Source organism: Meleagris gallopavo, chromosome Z, assembly GCF_000146605.3.
Source record: "Meleagris gallopavo isolate NT-WF06-2002-E0010 breed Aviagen turkey brand Nicholas breeding stock chromosome Z, Turkey_5.1, whole genome shotgun sequence".
Taxonomy (NCBI): Eukaryota; Metazoa; Chordata; class Aves; order Galliformes; family Phasianidae; genus Meleagris; species Meleagris gallopavo.
The window spans coordinates 61,553,528-61,577,005 of NC_015041.2; the positions used below are offsets into that span (position 1 = coordinate 61,553,528).

The 23,478-nt window shown below is 39.2% G+C and overlaps 1 protein-coding gene across 1 annotated transcript in view; it reads right to left on the reverse strand.

Annotated features, from left to right (window-relative positions):
- LINGO2 (leucine rich repeat and Ig domain containing 2) overlaps positions 1 to 23,478 on the reverse strand; it is a 123,135-nt gene that overhangs the window by 50,801 nt on the left and 48,856 nt on the right. Inside the window, exon 2 of the mRNA XM_019610696.2 lies at positions 21,853 to 21,935. The gene's annotated coding sequence lies outside the window, so the exon portion shown is untranslated. The remainder of the gene's footprint in view (positions 1 to 21,852; positions 21,936 to 23,478) is intronic.

The window sequence follows — 23,478 nt, forward strand, 5'->3', positions numbered from 1 at the left end:
CTGCCACAGACAGGGTTGACAACCACTAGATCAAGCATGAGATCAGGTTGTTGTACAGACTATGGAAGAACTATTGCTGATTTCTAACAATTGATTTTGTTTGAATATAATTTTTTTTTCATGCAGACAGAAAGAGCCAACTTCAGTAGATGCAGACAAGCTAGAATGCAAGAAAAAAAGAGGATGAATAGCAAAGAGAAGACTACAAGATTGGTTTAGATTCTCAGATCAATTTGGACAAAATCGAAATAGCACAGTCATTTTCATTTTCTGAACTTTCAAAAATAATACATTTATAACAATAATACACAATTAATGTTTTTAATTGTAAATATTTACAAAATATCTTGCAAATTTTATCTGCATGACATCTGTCAAAGAAATGTTATCGCATGCAAAACAGATGGCAGCAGGTCACCAGTGATCTTAACACTGCAGAGTAGAAGGAGAAAAAGACAGAGATGCTGAACCACATCCTAGGAAGAAAATCTCTTTGTGAGTGAAAAGACTCACATAAAAAAGCATCTCTGGATCTGCTTGGGGCAGATCCTGACATACAGTACTCAGTATGTTTAAGTAGGATTAAGACTAAAAGAGGTTTCTTACCCTTTAACAAGAGGATCTCCAGAGCCAGCCAGAAAACACATGCAAAAGTGCATACAAAAAAGCAGAAAATACTAACAGGTGAAGCTGAAGCTACCTTTGTGAAAGACCTGAACTGTTTTCAATTATTTTTCTATTTTTAGTCCTCAGTTGCTTTGCTAAGTGCTCATGGATGCATATGTATTTGGAGGAAGAACTTCACTATGAAGAATGTAAAGCACTGAGTCTACTTTTTTTTTTTTTCTTCTTTCTTTTTTTCCTTTTTTTCCTCCACAGCCAAATAAGCTGTTCAACAAAATGTGGTATTTCATATAGTTTTTCTGGTGAGGACAAGTAGGGAGAGGGGTATGCAGGTGACCATCCTTACTCAAGACTGCTTCCCACTTTTGCAATACTTGCAGCAGTAGAAGATAAGAAGAAACAAAAACCAGGTGAAGGGATGATTTCTTGAATACTCAGTGCTCCTTTTAATGTACTGTTCTATCAAGAACTATTGTCCCAGCCTCACTTAGAATAATTACAGAGCAATTACAAAATAATGAGAAAGAATATCTCAGTATGAGTGAGAAGCAGAAACTGTACCACTTTGGACTGATAACACCACTGTATGCAATATTCTACAAAGCCAACAAGGGATATAATAGGTTTGGAAGTGAAATGCAGCAGGAAGTGCTGAGCATTTTCCAGACATAGGGAGGCAAAGAGCTCCTGCCTCAAAAGTCTTTCCTTCAGACACAAAAGAATGATGCAGAGAATCTGTGGTACAGCTAGGAAATGCCACTTTCTTTTCTATCTTCCAATTCCGTACTACTTAAATGCACAAAGTAGACAGAATAGTAAGATTTTCAAAGGTATTTCAACAACTTTGTTGTTTCATGAACCCAGGATGGGTTCATCACTTAGTTGTTGATTCACATTGTCCAGAAGGAGAAAAGTGAAACAGATCTGTTTGACTTTCAGGAAGTCTTCCTCTTCTGTGTGCTGAATGTCCTTTTGAAACAGGATTATGGTTCATAAGCTATTTGGTAGTTGTGCATATTGCAGCACTCAGATACGTGATCTGGCTGGCAGAAGCACAGTTTAAACTAAACACAGACATCTCAGTGTTACACTGCAGCTTCTTGTGAAAATTTACATTTGTCAGATAATTATTTCCATCACCTGTTATTCAGTGCAGATGAGGATCTGAATCACCACAGATGTAAGATGGTGTCTTGTTGCAAATTGTGGTAACTCATCCACTTTGCATAAAGAAAGACTGACAGAATACATGAAAAATCTCATTTTTGTTATGGACTCACAACATTTTAGAGAAGTAACATTCTCTAAATTTCTGAATATCGCAGCCATACCATTAAACCTGTGTATCAGGTTGAAGCCCATAATGCACAAAACAATCCTTGTGAAGCTATGGTGGTGCTGATGTGTACTTAAGACCCAGCCTTCCCTCCTGCGCCCTTGCCGCTGCTCTAGTAAAGGTTTTTTAGGAAGTTGCACTTTTGCTTGCGATTTCCAGCCTTTGAATATATTCTTCTCTGGGTACATTTTACACATCTGCAGAGCAGAAGTAAAACACAACAAGGGGGAGCACCTATGGCTGTAGATGGCCCTGCCACTTGGTGTCAGGAGCAACTGTGGTGCATTCTCAGCATCCCTCTTTGTTTCGTTAGGAAGGGACTGTGTAGATACCCCTGTAATTAAATCATTCACTTATTGGGGTTACAGCAGTTGATAATGATGAAGACATTGCACAATCAGCAGGCTGCGCTCATTTGTTCTGCTGCTTAACATCACCACTGTGAGAACATCATAGTTTATTATGGCTCACAGGCAGTAATCATTTTACATAACATGAGGATTCTTTTTTTTTACTCAATTGCTTTCATGCTTTAGGCTGATGAGAATAATCATGCAACAATTACTTGCACCTCTACAGATATGTCCTGGTTTCAGCTGAGATAGTGCTAACAGCACCCGATGCTGTGGTTGTAGCTGAACAATGAATACATGCCTATGGCTGGGCTGCTTGCTGGGGAAAGGGCCACTGCCATGATGGGGGCAGAACCAGGGGGTTATCCCATACCTTATGACATCATGTAGAAGGCTATAAAGTTGTGGGGAGTTGGCCAGGGGGCAGATGCTGTTTGGGGCTTGGCTGGGCATTGGTTGACGGGTGGTGAGTAATTGCATTGTGGGTATACATATACTGTTATTATCACATTTTTGTTTCCATTTTTCTTTTCTGAGTAAGTAGTTTTTAACTCAACCCATGCCTGTATGGTGCTGAGCTGCCTGCTGGGTTAAACCACAGTAAGATAATACTCAACAATTAAAGTCACTGCATTTTAAATGTGTATACATTTTTGAGGGAGTGGGAGTGAGAGGACGTTTTCTCTTTCACTTTAAATGAATAAGAATAAACACCAGGATTTCTGTCTTCTTTTCTCCAGTGCTGAGAGCCTGCTTTAAAACCAAAAGATTAAGAGTGCCCAATGGAAGGATACTTTTCAGTATCTGTATAAAAGAATTCAGAAGCTGAAGATGTAGATGAAGCATTAGGAAAACAACTGTGACCAACCAACATGGACGTGCATGAAATAGCTAAATCCACTGGGCACTGACTTGGTTTGAAGATTTCCTTTTGAATAATTCATGCTTTACTCATTTTAACTATTGGCAGCTGAAAATACTCCACATTATTTTCAGGAAATAGGGAAAACAAACACTATATTCTTCAATGCACACATCTTTTGAGCTGCTAATAGGAGCTGACCATAAATGCAGAACTCATCCCAGAAGTATTGCACCTGATGTCCAATTTGGCATAAAAAATAGTGTTAGATGAGCTTGTAATTGATACCAAGAGCAATTTTTTGCTTAACCAAAGCAAGCAAAGCATGCATTTGAAAAATACTTAACTGAAACAATTAGGGTTTGAGAATAAGGATCAATTGCAGGATTTAAGCATAAATTATCTTCATAAAAAGGCAGATTTATGCAGAAGGACTTTTATGAAGATTTTAAAAAATTCGGGGATGGGTTATCTGTTGCATAAATCTGTTGAGACAACCTGTCACAAGGATTCAAACTGACAAAATATTAAGTATCACAAACACATGTGTCTGTGAGAAGAATGTGACACAGTACTCAAAGGTACAAGTACTCAAATAGTTTCAAGTTTTGCTGTTTTCCTTCCATCTCTTACTTCCTTCCTCATAGATGAAAAGAAGGGAGAGGACATTATCACCGGTAGGTCTTGGGTTCATTTTTTTCCAAAATCCTGCAGGTGTACTGATCAACTCAAATCCTTCTCATTTTACTACCTGTTCATGATGGATCAAATGATGTTTTGAACTTCACTGTGGTGAAGTTCAGTACTTGCTAGGGGCAAAGCACGATTAAAAGAGGGAATAACCCATAATTACAGAGAGGGACAAAGAGGAAAACCAGAGTTCTACTAAAACTGAAGAACAGTGGCTTTATGACCTACAGAACTATGAAACTGTACTTCTTACAATGAAACTGACTCTAGCATTGACTGTGTTCATGGCACCTATTCAATGATGCTATCATAGTATTCGGATTTCAGGCAGTTCAGTCATTCTGCAGAGCTAGTCAGTTTTTCCTCCCCTTGTTTTGCCACACCTCATTAGGCTTGTTAAGTGAGAGAAATAAATCCAGTCTTCTGCAATGCAGACTACTACCATCACATAGGAAAGATAATCATCACAGAAAATTCATAGAAATATGGCATCACGTGTTTTTTTTTTTTTTTTTGTTGATAAGACATTTGTCAAAACCATGTCTTACTGTAATCCACCTTGTGCTGACAGACTCCTGTTTCCATATAGACAGTCAATAATGGAGCGGGAATGGAGAAGCAACTAAAGCTCTGCTGGTGACCTAGGGCCAGAGAGCAGCAAGACACTGCTTCTGAGCAGTGCAAATGCTGAACACAAAGGTCTTTTGAGAAAGTGGACAAGACAGAGCTACTGCAAAGATTGAAGAAAATGAGCACATTGCTTTTGCTAAAACTCACAGATAGCATAAATTCACATTTTACCCAGATACAGCAAAAAAAAAAAAGCCCTTCTGAGGTGTGTCTGGATGAAGGTATCTTCAACAGCCCAGCAGTTCCAGTCTCTGCTCCCCTAAATAAAGCACAGTGGCTTCTTCTCCATTTCTACAGCTTGTCAGTCTAAGAGTTGTACAAACTCAAATGCCAGCACTGGAAGAATGCTGACAAATAACAAGAGGTTAGCAATGCTGGATTATATTCACAATGTAATGAGTAATAATGGAAAGTGATCTATAGAACTGAAGGAGGCCATCAAGGAAATGACAACTCAGGATTCTTTTTTAAACCAATTTCATGTACTTCTACATCCGAGTTCACCATTGTAATTGAAAACAAAAAAAAAATACAAAGAAAAACCTTTAGCTCTTCTAATGGTGGAACGTGAAATGGTATTAAAAGGAATTGGTATCTTTTGATGAGAAACAGAAACAAACAAAAGCCAATGACACTTCTGAAAGCAGTCTAATAGCACTATTAATCTCTGAAAGTTTCAAAGCTTGTGTAAATATGTGATGACTTATATAAAATTATACAGACAACGTGTTAAAAAAAAATCAAGTCTTGAAACACAAGGCTGAATGCTACCATATCAGGCCATACCGTGGAATAATAGTGAGGTTCAACCTCACTTTGATAATGAGCAGGTAGCATGTGGACTTTGGGAGTTTGTGACCAGTGCTGAGGTGCTCTGAGCATAGATTCTTCCATTAAAATTCTTGTTGTTCAGTGATTATTCATGTTTTGTATTGATGCAACTGCACACTCTCCTTTCTAAAAACTGATTAAAAAACCCACCAAATCTCTTTTGTCTTCATTTTAAGGGTCTTGGAACCAATACCAAAGTAAGATAAAGGATTCTTTCAAGGTCCTGAAGGAAATCTTCGAGCCAAGAAATATGTATTTTTGAAATACAGACACTGACAACCTTTCTTTATAATTAGTCTAGCACTGCTCTGCTCTTATTAGTTCTTTGGAATTCTGGAGAAAATATGTCTTTATGTATCAAAACATAAATGCCCTTTGCAAGCCCAGAACTCTTTAGCTTTGCGCAATTTAAAAATAACAAAACCGCATGGTCTGTAAGTTGTAATCTGTCCGCAGGTACACTACATGTCTCTTCTGATGCTCTTCAGAGAGACTCACACAGCTGGACTGAAGGAGCATTACGTGAGCTGGCAGGACTACAGAATATCGACTTTGAACTGGTAGATTTTATTGCAAAAATCAAACTGTTTCTTAAAATTTGATCCAATGACTACTCCAAAAGGACATAAACTCAGTTAGTCATAAGACAAGTGTTTACTTAGCTCCCTAGTGAGCCAACAGGGGAAATGGAAAGCGCTTTCCCTTTTAGTCATTTATTTGTGTATTTGGGCAGTGCTTGCAAAGCTTCTAAGGCACTTCACATTGAGTCTGGAGACTGGCAAAGTTCATTCATCAAAGGCTTGTAATCCAGGTGGAAACAGAACTTCTGCCTGACACACACACATTTTGCACTGATTGCACAGTACAGTAATTTTCTGTATTAGGGCAGCCTAAACTGTAGCGGTTTTCCAGTCAGCTGTTCTGAGCATATACAATAGTATGCTTTACTCAGTGTGCAATGGTACAGCTAAAAAAGTCAACCCTTTTTTTACTGACTACTGGTTATACTTTTTATAGTTAGAGAGAATTGATCACAGCCTTTGTCAACCTGGTGAAAGTGTATTCACATTTCCCCTTGACAAGCCAATGTAAGTTCTAAACTTCAAAACCAGGTCTTAGCTTTGGTTCAAATACTCTAGAATTAATGCCTGTGAACAGCAGTTGCTAAAAACATACCGTGGTATTTGCTCTTTGAGAAATTCTCTGACAATCTTCCTCAGCCCCTTGGAGGATAGAGAAGCAGAAGCAAAGATATGCCTTCAGCAGGGCGAAGGAATCTGCAGTATGTTTCCATCCCATAGTACAGAAGGATGACGGTCAGAGTGGATTAAGATTTTCTCGAAATTTTAGCTTCATTTGGTTGATTAAGATCCTTCTCTGAACCTTTTCCAAGTATGACAGAGCACCCCATAGCAAACAAGGACAAAGCACCCATGGGGGAACTGAGAACCATTCTGACATACATCATGGCTATTGCACATCAGGCCATGGCTTTGCAGTTCCCCACCAACCACCTCTTCTTAAGTCTAGTAACAAATTCACAATGAAAACTCATGCTAACAAATAGCTGCCAGGGAAATCAGAAGATGCACTTTGTACTTTTTCCTGAAGTCTTAACGAGCCAGAAAGGGAATGAAAGAACAAATAATTCCATGTTCAGCATGAATCTTAAACCATAGTCTCACCATGTAACATGCAGCAAGTGTTTTCATAATTCCAGATCACCTATAAATAGAGTAATGTTCAAATATCATACCCATATCTTAAATACCCCTTGTGCCTACTGTCTTTTCCATTGAAACTCCTAGGTTTTTACTAACCTGCTATTTATCAAAAGACAAAGGGTAAAATGTCTTGCATCTCAGTAATAAGCTTGTAACAGCAGAGTTTGCTCTAAAAAGCTTTGACAATTTTTTTGTGTGTGTGTTCACAAGCAGAGTAGAGTATGTAATATACTGTGCGTATCATGAGAAGTTATTAAGAGTAATTTTTTTCCATTCAACAGTAGCACTTCTCAAATATTCTAAGGTAGCTGTTACCTCCTGGAAACTTCATTATTCTGCTTTCTTGTTTATGATTTTCTGTTTCTCTAATTCCCAGCTGGATAGTTTTTACATTCAGTAGTTACAATTAATTATGTTTTATAGATGATGGAAGGTATTGGTCTATATCTGGAGACCACAAATAGTAGAAACAGAAAAGCCTTCCCAGAGAAAAATTGCATTCTTGTTGCTTAAAGTATTTGTATTAATTTAGCTAACTGACAAGATTAATAATGCAGTCATTAACAGCAGGATTTTTTTATACAGTACTTAATTCACTAAATAAAACAATCTGATGTTTCTCCTTTGCAAAATGAACACTTTAGTGTGACAGTTCTTAAATTTCACCACAATTCATTCTTTTCATTTTAGTCTGCAAAGTACAGAGAATTTTGAAAGGCATTCTGCCACCTATCTTGCTGATTATATACATATTCAGATAAAGCAATTTCTTTCTAATGTTTGAAGATGATCATACTTGCAATAACATATATGTATGCATGCATATACATATGCATACAAGACCTCCAGAAGAACCTAAGAGGAATCAGAGCTGCAGCTTGCCTACAGCAACCCAGGGATGCAGTTGCTTACCCATGCATCTCTTAGAAAAGTGACAGCTGTTCTCAGGTTTCAGTATGGAGTTAGAGGCTCCACAAACAAACTGCTGAAGTGCTCGAAAATGTAGACGGCAGAAAAAATGAGGAGATAACAGTGGATAGAAAAAAATTCTCAAGAAACTTCTCAAGGTATTTCTTAGGTAATTGCCCAATTTTTGATCCCTCATACCACCTGAAAGATTGAAGTGGTTACCTGGAAATTGTCTAGCAGCTAGAAAAAGCAAAGGACACTTCTGGGGAAGACAGAGGGGAGCTTTTATAAAAGACCATAGGCAAGATTTCATAATGTCATTGGAGGTATTGTTCTTTTCTCTTTTTTCTTCCTAAGGTAACGTTCCGTACAGGCAGTTCTTTCACTTTTTATTGCAAAGTATTCCAACTAACCTCCTGCTTTAACAAGCACTTGTTTTGTGGTGTTTGCATGGTGTTTGTTGCTAAAATTCATGTTTTTCTCAGGAAATATTAAAATGCTTATACTCTTTTCCCCTTGTGCAGTCTCTACCACTCCTCTCTGCCTCCACTCTCACAACGTTGTGATACAAAAGGATGCTGTCTGCATTTGCCACATCTGCAGGAAACAACAGCTCTCATTCGCACCCTCTCTCCTTCTCTTAACAAGTATCAGTAATTACACAGTGAGCTACTTTGAGTAAAATTGTGAAGATGGCTTTAATTAAAGGAATATCTTTGTCTATCACTTCTATGCATGCAGGTTAGCTAATTACACAGCTCAGCAGCAGAGAAAAAGAAAAAGAAAAAAAATAAGTGTGTCTGTGGGGGTTTTCAGGAAAAGTGTGGTTTTGGCCAGGAAGACTCTACAGAAAACATGCTTTGTTTCTCTTCCCAATGTGGTTTCAGAGCTCACAAGGGCAGCTCTCATGTCCCAGCCTCTTACATCTCCACTGAACAAATATTAGACATGCAGTATGTGTTGGGGTACAGAAAGCTTTTGGGATTTGGCATTTGGTTGAATTCCAGATGTGCCCAGTAATGTCAGTGACAGTAACCATGTACTCATTTACTAATACATAGGTTGCATGCACATGCACAAGGACTTTTGTGTAAACAGGAACACTGACTGAGCTCAGCAAAGATGGCATGATTAGAAAAGTGACAGCCAGTCAGTATCTGTTAAGAATCATAGCATTACACCTACAATCTGAAGGATCTTCTGAAATATATCAGGGAGGATGTGGTGGATAAGCTCAGCTTACCACACAGTACTGTCGGCTGGAAAAAAATTCTAGAGAAATGCATTGAGAAATCAGTCCTGGTTATTATTCCTTTTGAAGTTACGTTCCCGTGCAGAGCATCAGAGACCTGCATGACGAGTAAGAACTGTTTTCTAAAACCTCATTGCTAAGCAAAAAACAAGCAGGTTTTAATGTACAGAGAGGTATGGCTTTCGGAGCTGCAGCTTTTAGAACTTGTTTTTTACTGATTTCTTGACAGAGAAGAATGAGGGGAAGCAGACTTTTCTGTTTGCTTTCACACTTTTCCGTCTCCTGATCTATTGATATCTACTTATAAAATGTGGAAAGAAATAAACCTAGTTTGAAAACACTGGCAGAGCCCAGAACCATCTGGTTATTAGGAAAGCTCTCCACAAAGATCAAGTAATTGCACTGGAAATCCAAAGTGCAGGAACATAATACCAGGGTTGAGCTCTGAGCTGAAGAATTGGCTTTACCAAACTAACACAGCTCCAGCAGATAGGATCCAATCTCATAAAAATGATCTGCTTTTACTCTCTGCAGCCTGCAGAATCCCTCTGAAAACTGTACGCTGCTGCTGCTCCTCTGAGAAGCTGTTTCCAATGGTCACAAGCAGCTTTGGGGCAGAGGCTTAACCTCTATGCAACATCCACTTGCTGCTCCTACTGCAGAGTGGTGCCTGGAAGCTGACCACTTTTTATGGCTATTATTTGAACCTCTAGTAAAGGCTAAATTGCATGCCTGTCAGGATTATTACTATTACTATATGCTTAGTGACTCTGCTAGACCTCCTCCTTTCTTATTTGCCATCGGTGTTCCATTTGTCAATAGCACGACAAAATTACTGCTACAGCAGAATGAAATCTGGCTCATATCAGCTCTGATGGATAACTGGTGATGCAGCAACCTACGGACGACAGAGCTCACAGCTATCTTGAATGTCACATGCGTGGAAACCAGTGAGCATCTGTGATCAAACAAAAGGTGGTTCTGGTCTCAATTCCGCAGCATGCCAAGACTGAATGCTACATGACTGAACTGAACACAGCTGAAAGCAGCAGATGCCATAGAGAGTTACACTTGGACAGGAGCACTGAGAAAGCCCTGTGGTATATTTCATAAATATACCATAACCACAGCTCTACTTGCTCAGTGCAGACAGCCAGAATTTTTTTCCTTCATTCCACCTGTATCTACCCTAGTCCTTCACTGTTTTCTTTCCAGTTTTGAGTCTTTATATAGGCACATTATAGGTCTTCCTGTGGAGAAGATTTTATCACAGCTGGCATGGAAATCTGCATCCAGGTAGGCCTCTCCTGAATCACAGCTGGGCACCACAATTTGGCTTTAACTAGTGTGCAATTTTTTCCTTGATGGTGTGCAGAATTTCAAAACACCTAAGCTTCGGATCTAGTTGAATGTTTGTGCTGGGCAGTCTGGTATCTTTTGTAAGATGGGAACAATAACAGCATTACCAATTCACTGATGACTGGATGTCTGACTATTGGATACACAGACACACTTCTATCTCCCTGCTTGTACCACGCCAGTGTACCTAGGAAATTCATATGCCAAGTTCTAGTAACACAGACTTTTCAAAATAAGAGAAAACATATCCAGCCACTAAGCTTTTCTCACTGTTTCCAAAGGTTCTCCATGTGAGGGCTGCTCGGAAAGTAATGCCTCCTGTTTTATGATGTCAACCTGTGCCATCAGAGGCAGATTTTGGTTGTATGGCAGTAGAGTTTGAACACTGCCAATAATATTGGCATTTTGTTGCTGTGTGATAGATGGCAGCAGAGGGGCAGTCTGACAGAATGGTGTCTGAAGTGGAAGTGCGGATGAAGCAGCAGTATGGAACTGAATTCCTCTGTGAGGAAAAAATAGACCCCACTAGCATTCACTGACACTTTTAAAAGTTTATGGAGAACAAACAGTGGATGTGAACACAGCGAGACAGATGGTGGTGCATTTCAGAAGTGGTGACAGTGGCCACCTTCACTGACACAGATTGTAATGAGTGCAGCATGCAGGCTCTTGTAAATTGCTGGCAAAAAATGGTGATGATTATGCTGAAAAACTGAATTTTGTAGCTGAGAATTTGCTCAATCAAACAGTGTTATTGTGCTCTTTGTATCTGCTGTAGTTTCTGTGGAAATAAATAGGAAGCATTACTTTCAGAGTGGCCCACATATCTGAACAAGAACAGACCAAACCCAATCCCAAATTTTTCAACCCCACTTTCAGCAAATTGAGATGACTGCAGGTCATATCCTAGTTAATAGTGAAAGTACGTCTTCTGAATAACAAAGAATAACCAAACTATCTCCAGAAGGCTGTATAGCTGTTCAAACTTTAGGCAACTTAGGCATGCTGCCACTTCTTTACTTCTTTCATAAAAAATTCAGCCATGTTCTTAAGCTGCAATTCTCTGTGTCATTGTTCCCTCCAAGGTATTGTAGCTCACATACTGAAAATACTGAAATGTATTTTACCTCCTTTAAAATTTCAAGAATATTAGCAATTAAATCAAGCATCTCTGTGCACTAACATTTTGTTTAATTGAACCTTTCTGACATGTAGTCCCATAAGTCTCATGTGCCAAAAGTTGAGAATGATTCTCTATGCATGAGTACATTATTCCTTAAAAACACTAGGACAAAAACAGAGACACTCCTGTTCTGAACTTACTGTCATGTTTCATCTAATAGTACTTTGCTCATTCCTGCTTCTGTGATGTGAGGCTGCTTCAGAAATAATTTGTTTCAAATGCTATTTGTGTGTTAAATGCACACTTCAGAAGGGGAAAGAGACACTATTCAACCATTCAAGGTAAATGCAAAAATATTTCTTACACCTGTGTACTGTAATGCAGGACTTCTGCTCCCCTGTTCTGTGTCAAGTGTGAGGTTGCAAATCTAGCAGACCTGACTGGCAAATTTGTGCTCAAACCCCCTTGTAAAACTCCTCTGAGTTTCTTAATTCAGATTTTTCAAGATGAATTACTGTTATCAGATCCAGCCAGTTAACATGATTCATTTATCACTTCAAGAATTTTAGGATGTCAGAATTTTTCGTCATGATTAATTTTTTTCTAAACCAGCAAACAACATCTGATAAGTTCAGCCCCCACATCCTCTCGTGAGGACTGTAGCAATATTTCCTCTGTCCATTTCTATGAATAATTTAAAGCAACCTGTCATTAGCTCTTCTGAGAGAGCTCAGAAAGAAAGAGGAAGCAAGTGCTTCCATTTCTAAGGGACACTTGGTTATTGCACTTTGACTTTCACTGCTGGTTGCAATATTTTTAAAGCACTTTATACTCTTTCTCCTCATGCATCCACTACAACCTTGAATTGCAATAATTGATTTTGAAGAGACTAGAACGACTAGGCATTCTTTTATTATTTTTTTTTTTTTCCATCCAAACTTGCTGAAGATGTAGTAACATTTCATTTACACTTGGCAATCATTCTAGGGAGAAAGAAGGTCCCACCATTATAATCAAATACAAGAGTTGATCTAAATTCCATGTTCTTAAAATCTCAGTCTTTCTGCAATTACATTTTTTTTAGAAATATGAAAACTCATCCTGGGTTTCAATGGAATGAGTATTTCCCAGTTAAAATTCAGATCATTTCGGAGAATCACAGCCAGCATTTTTATGGAGACAGGCAAGTAGGTTCCAAGAACAGCAGATGACCAAGAATGTAGGGAGTGAGGAGGGCATGACTAGAGGCAGCAATGCCAACAGAAAATAGGAGAATGTTGCCTAGGCCTTCTGCAGTATTGAAGGCTCCTTAACTAAGATCAGAGAAGGAGATGTCTTAGTTTTCCAAACCATAATAAGAGACGCAAATAGACATGAAAATGGAGAAATGGGAAAATGGGAGAGTCACGGAATCACAGAATCATAGCATGGCTTGGGTTAGAAAGCCATAAAGATCATCCAGTTCCAACTTCTTGCCATGGTCTGGTTGCCACTCACTGGATCAGGCTGCCCAGGGCCCCATCCAACCTGGCCTTAAACACCTCCAGGGATGGGGCATCCACAGCTTCTCTGGGCAGCATGCTGGGGCCTCACCACACTCTGAGTCCCCACTTTGCAAGCCTGTTTCTCTGTCTACCCATCAGGTGGGCAAGGAGTACTTGGGTAGACTGGTACCCAACGAACATGCTTCAAAATTCTCAGTCTCAGCTACTCGCCAAGTTTTGTACAGCATGGAGAAAGTACTGCCTAAACCACAGCAAAAACCCAATAAATGAAGAGAGACCTGGAATACACTATGAAATTACAGATTTTGCAGTTCTATGGGCATTGCAATTGCACCCACAAACATTTCAATCATAAACAGCAAACAAACTTTAAAAAAAAAAAGTGGGATAAAGAGAACAAATTTAATCAATAATTTTTAAAAGCTGTAAAAGAAGAGAGTGTTTTGAGCTCTTTACAGCTGCAGGGAAGAGTTATACAAGCAATGCCTTTCCTTTTGAGGTTATGAGCAGGGCTAATAAAGGGCATGCTCATTGGTTAGGAAGCAGTAGCAGGCTGACTGCCTGACACCACTCAAATTGCTGCTCCTCTGCCCGTGCATGCAGAAAGGACCAGCAAGCTGGCAGTTGACGAGCCATGCCCCGCTTGCTGGCACAACTCGTAGGGCTCATTTCCCACCCACCCAGGAGGCAGTTGATGGACTCCCACCTCAGCAGACCAGCAACCAGCTTAGGTTGTGCTATGAGAGAAAGATCTGCACAGCCTGCCAGAGAGACCTTCCCCACTCCCTATCCCAAAGGAACAAGCACACGAAACTGCAGAAGTGATCTCCGATATCAGAGTTCTGTATAAGAGATAATAATTTCTGTGAAATCTTTAAAAAAAAACAAAAAACCAACAAAGCTTTCTGGAAAAAAAATCAGAGTAATTAAAAATGCTTTCAAGATTTTTTTTTTAGCTGACAGCAAGAATCTTAATCATTGATAAGGCTTTTTCCCACCTGTAGTTTTTACGGCTCCATTGTGCAATGCAAACAAGAGAGAAAACATCTCTCATGACGCTGTTTTTTCTTTTTATTTAATCCCAGAAGTGCCCTCTGGAACAGAAGTAAATGAGCACCATGGCAGCCCATAGCAGAGTGAAGCTGCATGATAATGAGCCTGTATATAGTTTCAGTCCCGTGTAAGCAGAGCAGATGTGTAAACATGGAGTTCTGTAAGTACTAAGTATGTTTTATAAAGCACATCAGGACACAGTGGGTGTGTAATCTCAGATTCATTCCACTTGGTCTTCTGGGGTTTAGTAGAAAATCACAAGGAAGAGAAAGAGGTGTGAGAATTTCTTAACTCACTGTTCAGTGAACCGAGGGCCTGGACTCAGCAAATGCAGCTGCATGTAGATCAGTTGTCCAAACAGACTTTTGTCTTCATCAACTTCTCTGTGAAGTGAGTGAGTGCAGACTTTGTTTAATGCTTTGCTGATCAGAGGGGGGGCCATGTTTACAAATAGAAATGTGCTTAAGCAATAGGACCTCACAAGCAGTTCTTCATGCATCTACAGTGAAAATAAATCCAACACCCCACTAATGTAAAGATGTTTGTAACTTGGGCTATGGCAAGTGTTGGGAGAGTATGGACTATGTCATATATGGTTCCATACAAACTGATGATGGAAACATATCAGTTCATCTCAAATACTGTAACAAATTCAGTTAAAGGCTGCAGGTATATTAGCTTCTCACTAGGAACCCAAATAACACAAATGTTCATCATTTCATCTCAGCAATATACTAAAAGCCACTTCTAAGAGCCAAAGAGCAGCCTTTAAATAATTACTTTATTCCCAATTGTCCTACTGCTTTAGAGCCCCAGCTGCTCTTCAAGTAGATCCCTTTCTCTCCTCTATCTGCTGCACATACACAACCAAATTTTGTCTGATGATCCTGTTGCAGAAATATTCAGCATTAAAACGAGACAAAAAGATCAAATGTATATAAGGTCATATAAGGTTGGATCAGATGGCAGAAGCTTTAGCAGCAGTGAAAAGAAAACTGTACAAGATGCAGTCACTTTACCATTCATTTTGGTTTCCTGCAGCCCTTAATACTTTCTGAAGTGGACTGTGGTTAGGCACAGCTTTCCTGTCTTTTAAGTGCCTTTGGTGACAGACACAGGCATTTTCACAAGTGCTGCACATTTAACCTTGCTCAGAAAACAACCTTTGTAGGAAATAAGCCTAACCAGAAAGCAGTTAGGTTTCCAGAGCCTTATGAGATCCCCTGAGAGCAACTGCATGGCCAAGTCATAGTGGGGAAGAAAGATGCTCACCACTCTGGACTCTCTTGGAATTATAACCAAGCAAGGGGTAGAAGAACCTACCAGGTTTGAATGTTATCCAGGCTCTGAGTAAAGCCTCTGGCAGAAATGGTGAAAAATTCAACTGATCTTGCTTGGTTGCAAGATTTAGGCATTATCTAATCAGTTTAATTAATCATTGGGGAAAATGTTACAATGATGCTCTGGTTATAAAGTAATGGGTCCATTAGGCACAATTAGTACCCAGCTGAAACATGCTAGTTTGCTTGAAAACTATTCAAATAAACAATTCTGGGTCCTGCATGGGGCTCCTTTTCTAATTAATCGGTAATGAATGGAAGCATTTGCTTTTCTCAACAAGGTATTTCTTAATACATGATACTGCTTTGCTCATACTTCAAATCTTGCTGGTAATTAACAGCAGATCTTCATATAGATTTCTACTCCTTCATCATAACTGAGAGCACCATGTTAGAAATACTTGTACCTGTAGCATGCTAAACTGCATGCTACTACATTATTCCCTAAATTAACACAAGTGACATGAGGTAATAGCATCAGGGAAGCAGAAGTGCTTACAGTGACAAAGTATCTCTTTGGAGACAGAGAGAACTTGCAGGAGAGGTCACCCAGCGATTCCATGCAACTTCTGCTTAACAGAAATCTAAAACGACAGCAGTGTCAATTGGAAATTCAGCATCACTAGAAGATGCATAAATACTTCTAGAGTAGTATCAATGCTTAGACTTCTGATCTCAGCTTTTGAATTTAAAAAACAAACAATTAGCTCTGTTAATGGTATTTAACTCAGTGGTGGAGTGGAACACCCAGAAGAATATAGCCCATGTAGAATATGCAGTAGAACAACCACAGACAACACATGATCAGATCAACCTCACTCCAGAAATTTAAAATGGTTTCAATGTGCAAACTGATACACCAGAGGAATGCCTGTTCAATCTTCCCAGTCCGTCTTGAAGCAAGTCAGTCCTGAAAAATTCAGCATTATTCATTTCAGTGAATTCACAGATTCACAGCAAGAACTAGAAATTGATAGTGCTTCTATTCTCGTTACAGATCAGCACAATACATGTTCCTCTATTTGCTTATTTTTGTATTGAAGTTACATCTCTGGGTCAATTCAGCAGAACTTGGGGCCTACATCAGTTGCTGGGAAGAAGTTCATTCATGTCACGTTAATTAACTGCTTCTTTTACAGCTAATTTTAAGTCTGCTCACCCAATGTATATATGTTACCTCTTTTATAATTATACATCTGAATATATGAGGTAACCTAAGTTACTGAGATTTACAAGGATAACTATGGATAGGTTGACAATTCAAGGGAAATGTAAAGGAGGGATTTACCACAGGACAAAGTCCACTTCAAAGCAGTATATTCTTGATGTAAGAGCCACTTGGCTCAGCTATCATACCTAAGAGAATAATTCAAAAATTAGTTAGTGTCTCTATTCATAGAAGGCACTGAATTTAGAAAATACCTCATCCAAGAGTCAGACCATAGCTATGATATGTGTGTGACTTGTCCTTTTTACTAGCTTGTCTTTGTAGCCTGTGATGTGAATAAGGCAGATTAGAGTGTTTGATAGAAAGGGGATAGAAATCACAACCCCTAATGTATTAAGACCCTGACATGCAACCATTTCTGAGCAAGACAGCCATCCACTGCTTGCAGGTTGTGGGGGTCTCCATTGCTCGTATTGTCTTCAGCTGGATCAGGAGATACTCCCCAAACCTCTGTTCTGCATGGTTCTTTGAAGCCAGCTTGCCATGGATCTACAAAAGCCCACCAGCAGTTTATTTTCCATTGCTGCTGATCTCCGTCATCACAGATTATCTCAACTAGGTATGAAAGACTGGCCACTTCTGAAGGAAGAGTTCGACTATTTACAGTAATTTGATCACTTCTGCAGGAGGAATAGCTTATTGGAGTCTTTGTTTCACTTCACCCAGTGAGTACTCAAGCATACAAGCTAGAGTAGACATATCAGGAGCTTCCTCAAGGAAGATCTTGAGACCTGCTTGAAATTTCCATTTGCAGGGCCCCCCTAACAGTCAGTCAAATAAATCTTTCTACTGGTTCAGTTAGTTGTCCAGTTCTAAGCAGGTCTATTGTCACCAATCACTATCTTATCTCTGCCAATAGCTAACTGGGCTGTTCTGAAATCAAGAACTCAGGTGCACACAGTCACCCTGAAGCTAGCTGTATTGTGTTTGTAAATAACTACTTGTCAAACTTGATTATTGTCTTTCTAATTTATAGCTTAGGCTCCACAGCTCTTGCCACCATCACTAACTAAACTAAAGTAAATCAAGCAACTATTTCCTTTGTCATGTTTCCGAACACTTGCTATAATCATATTTTTGCTTTGCATTTTTTTTTGCTGTTGCTTGATTATACCCCTCTGTAATATTTTTTCCCAGGCTTTGCAGCATTAGGAGTAGTCTGAGGATAACTGGCTATTCAATTTGCCAAGAAATAGAGAACTTCCAGGTGGCACTGATAATAGACACTTTCACTCTTACAGTTCTGAGTTAACACCAAAAATATTGAGAGACATCTCTCTTTGGCCACACTCTTTGTGGGAAGCATCAAGACACTGAAATGAGGCTGTGAAACTTGGGTTTAACTTATTTAACTTAACTTACTTAACTTAACTTATTGCTTGAGGAGGCAGCACCCTATTCCCAGGATGCTCCAACATTTCACATTCTCTTTCTTCTTATTTCTGAAGCTACAAAACTGCTGTGCCTGCTTCTAGATGCAGAATTCTTTGCGTCTTGGAAATAATAATTTATGATATAGAATCAATTAATTTCTAATTAAATAGAGATATGAGTTATAGCAGCACTTTCTTTCACAGTGATGGTTCACTAACATGCAGCTGAATAAGCTTTTCATAATCCTGGAAATTCTCGAACTGCAACCAGGTTAATAACTACATCAAAGCTATGAACTTATTGGCTCCTACTGGGTTCCTTAAATTGTTACACTGTTACAGTGTAACAGTACAGCATAATTTCCAGTTGCTTTCCTTCTGTATTTTCTCAGATTGCTGAGTTGAAAGTGTAGCTTTCAACAATGATCAAGTGTAGAAACTGATCTGAATTTTCTCTGATTGATTATAATCAATGGCAAATTATAGCGTACAGCATCTTAAATTCCTACTAGCATACCTATTCAGTCCTTTAATTTTGCAAGTTCCTCCTTAATCAAAGAGCGAGCTGCAGATGGGCTGAAAGTGACAAAGCTGGCGTTATTGTAGCTATTTTATAAGCTCTGTGATTTAAGCTGGTGTTCTTAGTCCAGCTACTGCTGAATCCTGCTGGGCAGTTTCAGAAGAAAGGACTGTAACTTGAGAGATAGAGCTAAGCACTGATGGCTCAAGGGCCCATCACTCAAGAAAAGGAGCAGGCTGCTTGCTGCCTGCTAAGAGGACTTTTGGTCTAAGGGCTGTTAATCCGGCACACTGCACCAAACACAGACAAATAGATTCTCTTGAAATTAAAAAAAAAAAAAAATTATCTTTGCACACCCTTATGTTTCTTAATAAAGAATGGATTTATTGTTGCTGCTATTTATTTATTTGTTTATTGTGCCTGGAATTCTACTCAAACTGCACTGGCTATATAGCTCTGTGATATCTTATAATAAGGCCGACTGAGGAATTTTTCTGCAGCATCTCACCCTCCCTCCCCTGAAGCTCTCTCATGCATCACACTCTCCTGAGTTTTAGGCCGGAAATTAGGTTGGAAGAGCGGTAAGCCTGAGATATAATCAGCTGAGTACCATAAACATCCCCATACTTTGTTTGCTGTGTGTAAAAATAAAAAGCATCCTCCTGCTTAGCATCTCCCCAGCTTCTGCATGGAGTCTAATGATATTTGAGAAACAACCCTTTTTGTTTTTCATTGGCAAGATTTCTTACCCCCTGCAGCTGAATCGGTCTTCCCTAGAGCCATCAGAAGTGGTGATGAAAATCTCCTGTCTCCAGGCCTGATTTTGGAGACTCATTCTTGCAATCCCTCACATCCTTGAGAAGTGTGTCCCCAGTGTCAGTCAGCGTGCTAGAGATACAGCCTGAACGTCAATGTGTTATTCATATTTCTCTGAGTTCATCAGTGTCTCAGCTTGTTATTCTCGCTGTTCCTTGGAATAATAGAGCTTAGTGAGGCAATTTATGCTCAGCTTCTGCAGCGTGTGCAACTAACATATTCTATTCGAAAATATTACAGAAAAAATAGCAACTACGTCTAATCACCTTCTTCCCTCCAGGGATTTAAAGCACAATAGCATTCTAACTATACTCACTTAACTGCTTTTTAAAATAATACTTCTAAGTGCAGAAGTGCTCAGATGCCCCATTTGAAGTAGTGCTTTCCCCTCCTTGCATGGGCCTTAGTTCCTGGTGAAGAGTCACTTGTAGTTCTGTCTCATAGGTGTAAATGAAGACTCCTGCCTCCAACATCAGCACAGTTAAAATGGAGCATAGGCAGTCAAGTTCTTAGCATCCTTAGCATCATAGGCACTTTGTCAGTGTCAGCATACTGACACACATTCACTTTTCACAGACAAGAGGGGGAATGTCTGTGCCAACATAATCTATATTACGTATTTAACCTCCTGTTGAGAGTTGATTCAAAATATTAAAGGATTATAATGAAGTCATTTCTAGGGCTGGCTGCCCAGCATAATCCACAGCAAACTCCCCTCTTTTGTCAGATTTCAGTGCTGTATTGCCCACTCAGTTCAGTGCATAGACCTGCTCTCATCCTCCCATGCATGCATGAGATCAAATATCGTGAGGCATGAACAGAATAATTAATTAGGTATTTTAAGTTCCTCAGTCTCCATCTTTAGCTAGGTACCATCTCAACTGCCAAAAACATGCATCAAAATATACATGGGGAAATTTTAGGCTTAGACTTCATGCAGCATGTTATAAAGAAGAATTTAGAACAATGCAATTGCCCACATCTGCATAGATGTTCCAGATTTTTCTGGCCACTCCTCCTGAAAACATAAATTCGTCTTACTTTAATGTGCCTATTTAGAGACCAAAATAAATTGGACTAACAGGAAAAAATAAATCTGTTTCATATTCCCATTCAAAGAATTCAAGAACATGTATGAGTTTATAAGTGACTAAACTCACACTACCCTTGTTTCATCTCATAGTTAATGCAATCTTTCTCTGTTTGCATAATTTCCATGTAAAGAATACAAAGGATTTATATGTTAATTTCCCTCAGCTTTTTGTAAGCAGCACACAGGACAGCAGCAGACAGAAACTGCATACGGTACCAGATTTCATGTCAAATTTGCAGCTACTGTCCCTTGACACCATTCATTTTCCAAGTAAGCACTGTGGTTTGGCATTTCTATATCACCTCCTAAATTATTAAATGATCTGATGGACAAGGGCAAGCTTGACTTTTACAGCTAAAACTTGTGTATCTTCCCCAGATTAAAAACTGTGTATCTTCCCCAGTTTGCCACATCACTGCTCCATTGTTTAGACTGTCAAATAGGAACGATATGGCCAATACCCATTCTTGCAGTTTTGTATCTTATAGCCCTGTGAAGTACTTGTGATTTTCTGTTGGATCATCTCCACTGAGAAACCTTCTAGGATCCTCCAGCCATTTAATAATCACAGAAGAGTCCTCTGCTTTATATCAATAGGCCATTTTGTACTTTAAACAACTTTTCAAATCAAATCAACCAATTTTGCTCTACATGACGCTTGATCAAAATTCTAATAAAATTAGATGACTTGGGATTCCTTGTCCCCTTGCTGTACTTCATGATGCCGAAGAAGTTTTTTTTAGCTTTGTATTTAGAAGCCAGCTGTCAAAAACAATAGTGCATAAGCTAACCTTAACCTGTGCTTTGAATATATACATAAGAAATGGGTTTAATGCTACAGAGGTGAATTGAACATCTGAAAGTAAACTAGAGGAGTAAGATCTGTTTCACTCCCTTGCAGTTAAGCCATCAGAAATGCTTGCTTTGGGATATCTGAGGACATCATTGTCCTTGCCCTGCTGGCTAGCTTCATGCTGGTGTGACAGAGGAGCATGCTTGGGTTAGAATCACAGAAGGGTCTGAATTGGAAGGGACTTTTAAGGGTCACCTTGCAACTCCCTTGCAATGAACAGTGACACATATAGCTTGACCAGGGTGCTGAGAGCCCAGCCCAGCCTAACCGTGAACGTCTTCAAGGATGGTTGAACACTACACAAACTCTGACATCTTATTTGATGATGAAATCATTCTGAAAGGCACAGTAAGGAGCCAAGACAGTGGATTCTGTTACCTTTGGATCTTCTTTACTCTCACAGCTCCCTTTTGTTTTCACGGGCTGATGCTCTGCTCTTCATGTAATTCCACTGTGAACATCTGCAAGGTGCAAGGACAACTTTTCACCATAAGCACCACAGAATTTCTGAAGATTGTGCTTTGGATCCAGTAGATCATTTGTAACTCAGGAATGGTTTTCATTTGGAAGCCTGTCACCTAGAAAGATGTCTGGAACACTCTAGGAGGTTTTAGGAATGACTAACTAGCACAGAGCAGCTGCTGTTGTGGTTGTCCTATGGGCTGAACCTCCAGTGTTACCATGAAAAAAAAAGATTTGCAGTATTTTAATACTAAGCATGAAAAGAAGGTACCTTGTAAGGTTTAACAAATAGGCAGAACTGTAAATACAGATTTTCATGAAAAACAGACTCTGAAATTAGGAAAGCATGCACAGACAGAATTCAGTAGCTTGCTGCTTCTGTGATCTACTCAGCACCTTGAACAATGTGGATTAGAACCAGCCACGGGATGTTTTTACCTATCTTCTTGTATTATTATGTCAGCACATGTAGGGTTTCAGGGAAATGAAACAAATCTGCTCCTGCAGACAGAGCAAAATTGAGCAGAGATGACTTCTTACATACAGGTATCTCTAGGTTTTAAAGAGTCATTAGAAAGAAAAGATAAAAGTAAGGCTTCTTGTTGAAACAGTTTCCTCATTTCTTGTTGAAATGCAAGCAGAACTACATGATGAGGAAAGTGTACTGAAACAAAAGTATAAGATCTTATTTGTACTTTCTGTTGTCCTCAATTCTGTGAGGACAATATTCACAATATTAATTGTGAATACTATAATTTCTCCTTTCACATTATTTTGCTTCAGCTACTTCCCACTATCACTTTCACACAAAGGCTTAGAAGAGCCACAAATCGTGAGCTCTGATACTGTCATTGAAAAAGGAAACAGATTTAAAAACAAAGCAAAAGATCAGCAATAATGGGTAGTACTTACTTAATAGTGTTTATCCCTTACAATTTGCACTGAAATAAATCTAGACTTTCCAGACGGTGCAGAATTAAGTACAGTTTCTGTACCAAGACTGAATCACACAGCTGACAATGTGGCTGTGTTAGTCATGGAGTCAGCGAGAGTAAAAGGAACAGCTGCATTTTGGACAACCTGGCTACCATATGACCGTGATGCACAGGTGCATTAGATGCAGATCTGCCTTTCTGTGTGGTGTCTGCAGGAGGGTGTCCTGAAGGCTCTTGCAGCTGCCTTCTCCACTGTATGTGTCCTACCAGCTTCCATATGAAAATCTTTGGAGAGTAACCTGTTCACTTGCAAAGCACAGTTACTCAAAATTGGAAAGGGACATCATGTATGAATTATACCACAAACATTATCTATTATACCAAAACATTATCTATTACATTTTTGACACTGATTTGGAAGAGAGAGAGAAAAAAAACCCCACACAAACCCACAGAAAACAAATTCAAGGTACAGTGCTATTTCTATTACGAAATGAACTGTCCCTAATAGGCTGCAGTTCTCACAGCACAAGGCAAAATTTCAAGATGATGTACTATGCTTTGCTGCTTTCTGATTAACAAACATGTTTTCTCTTTAATTCTGGGA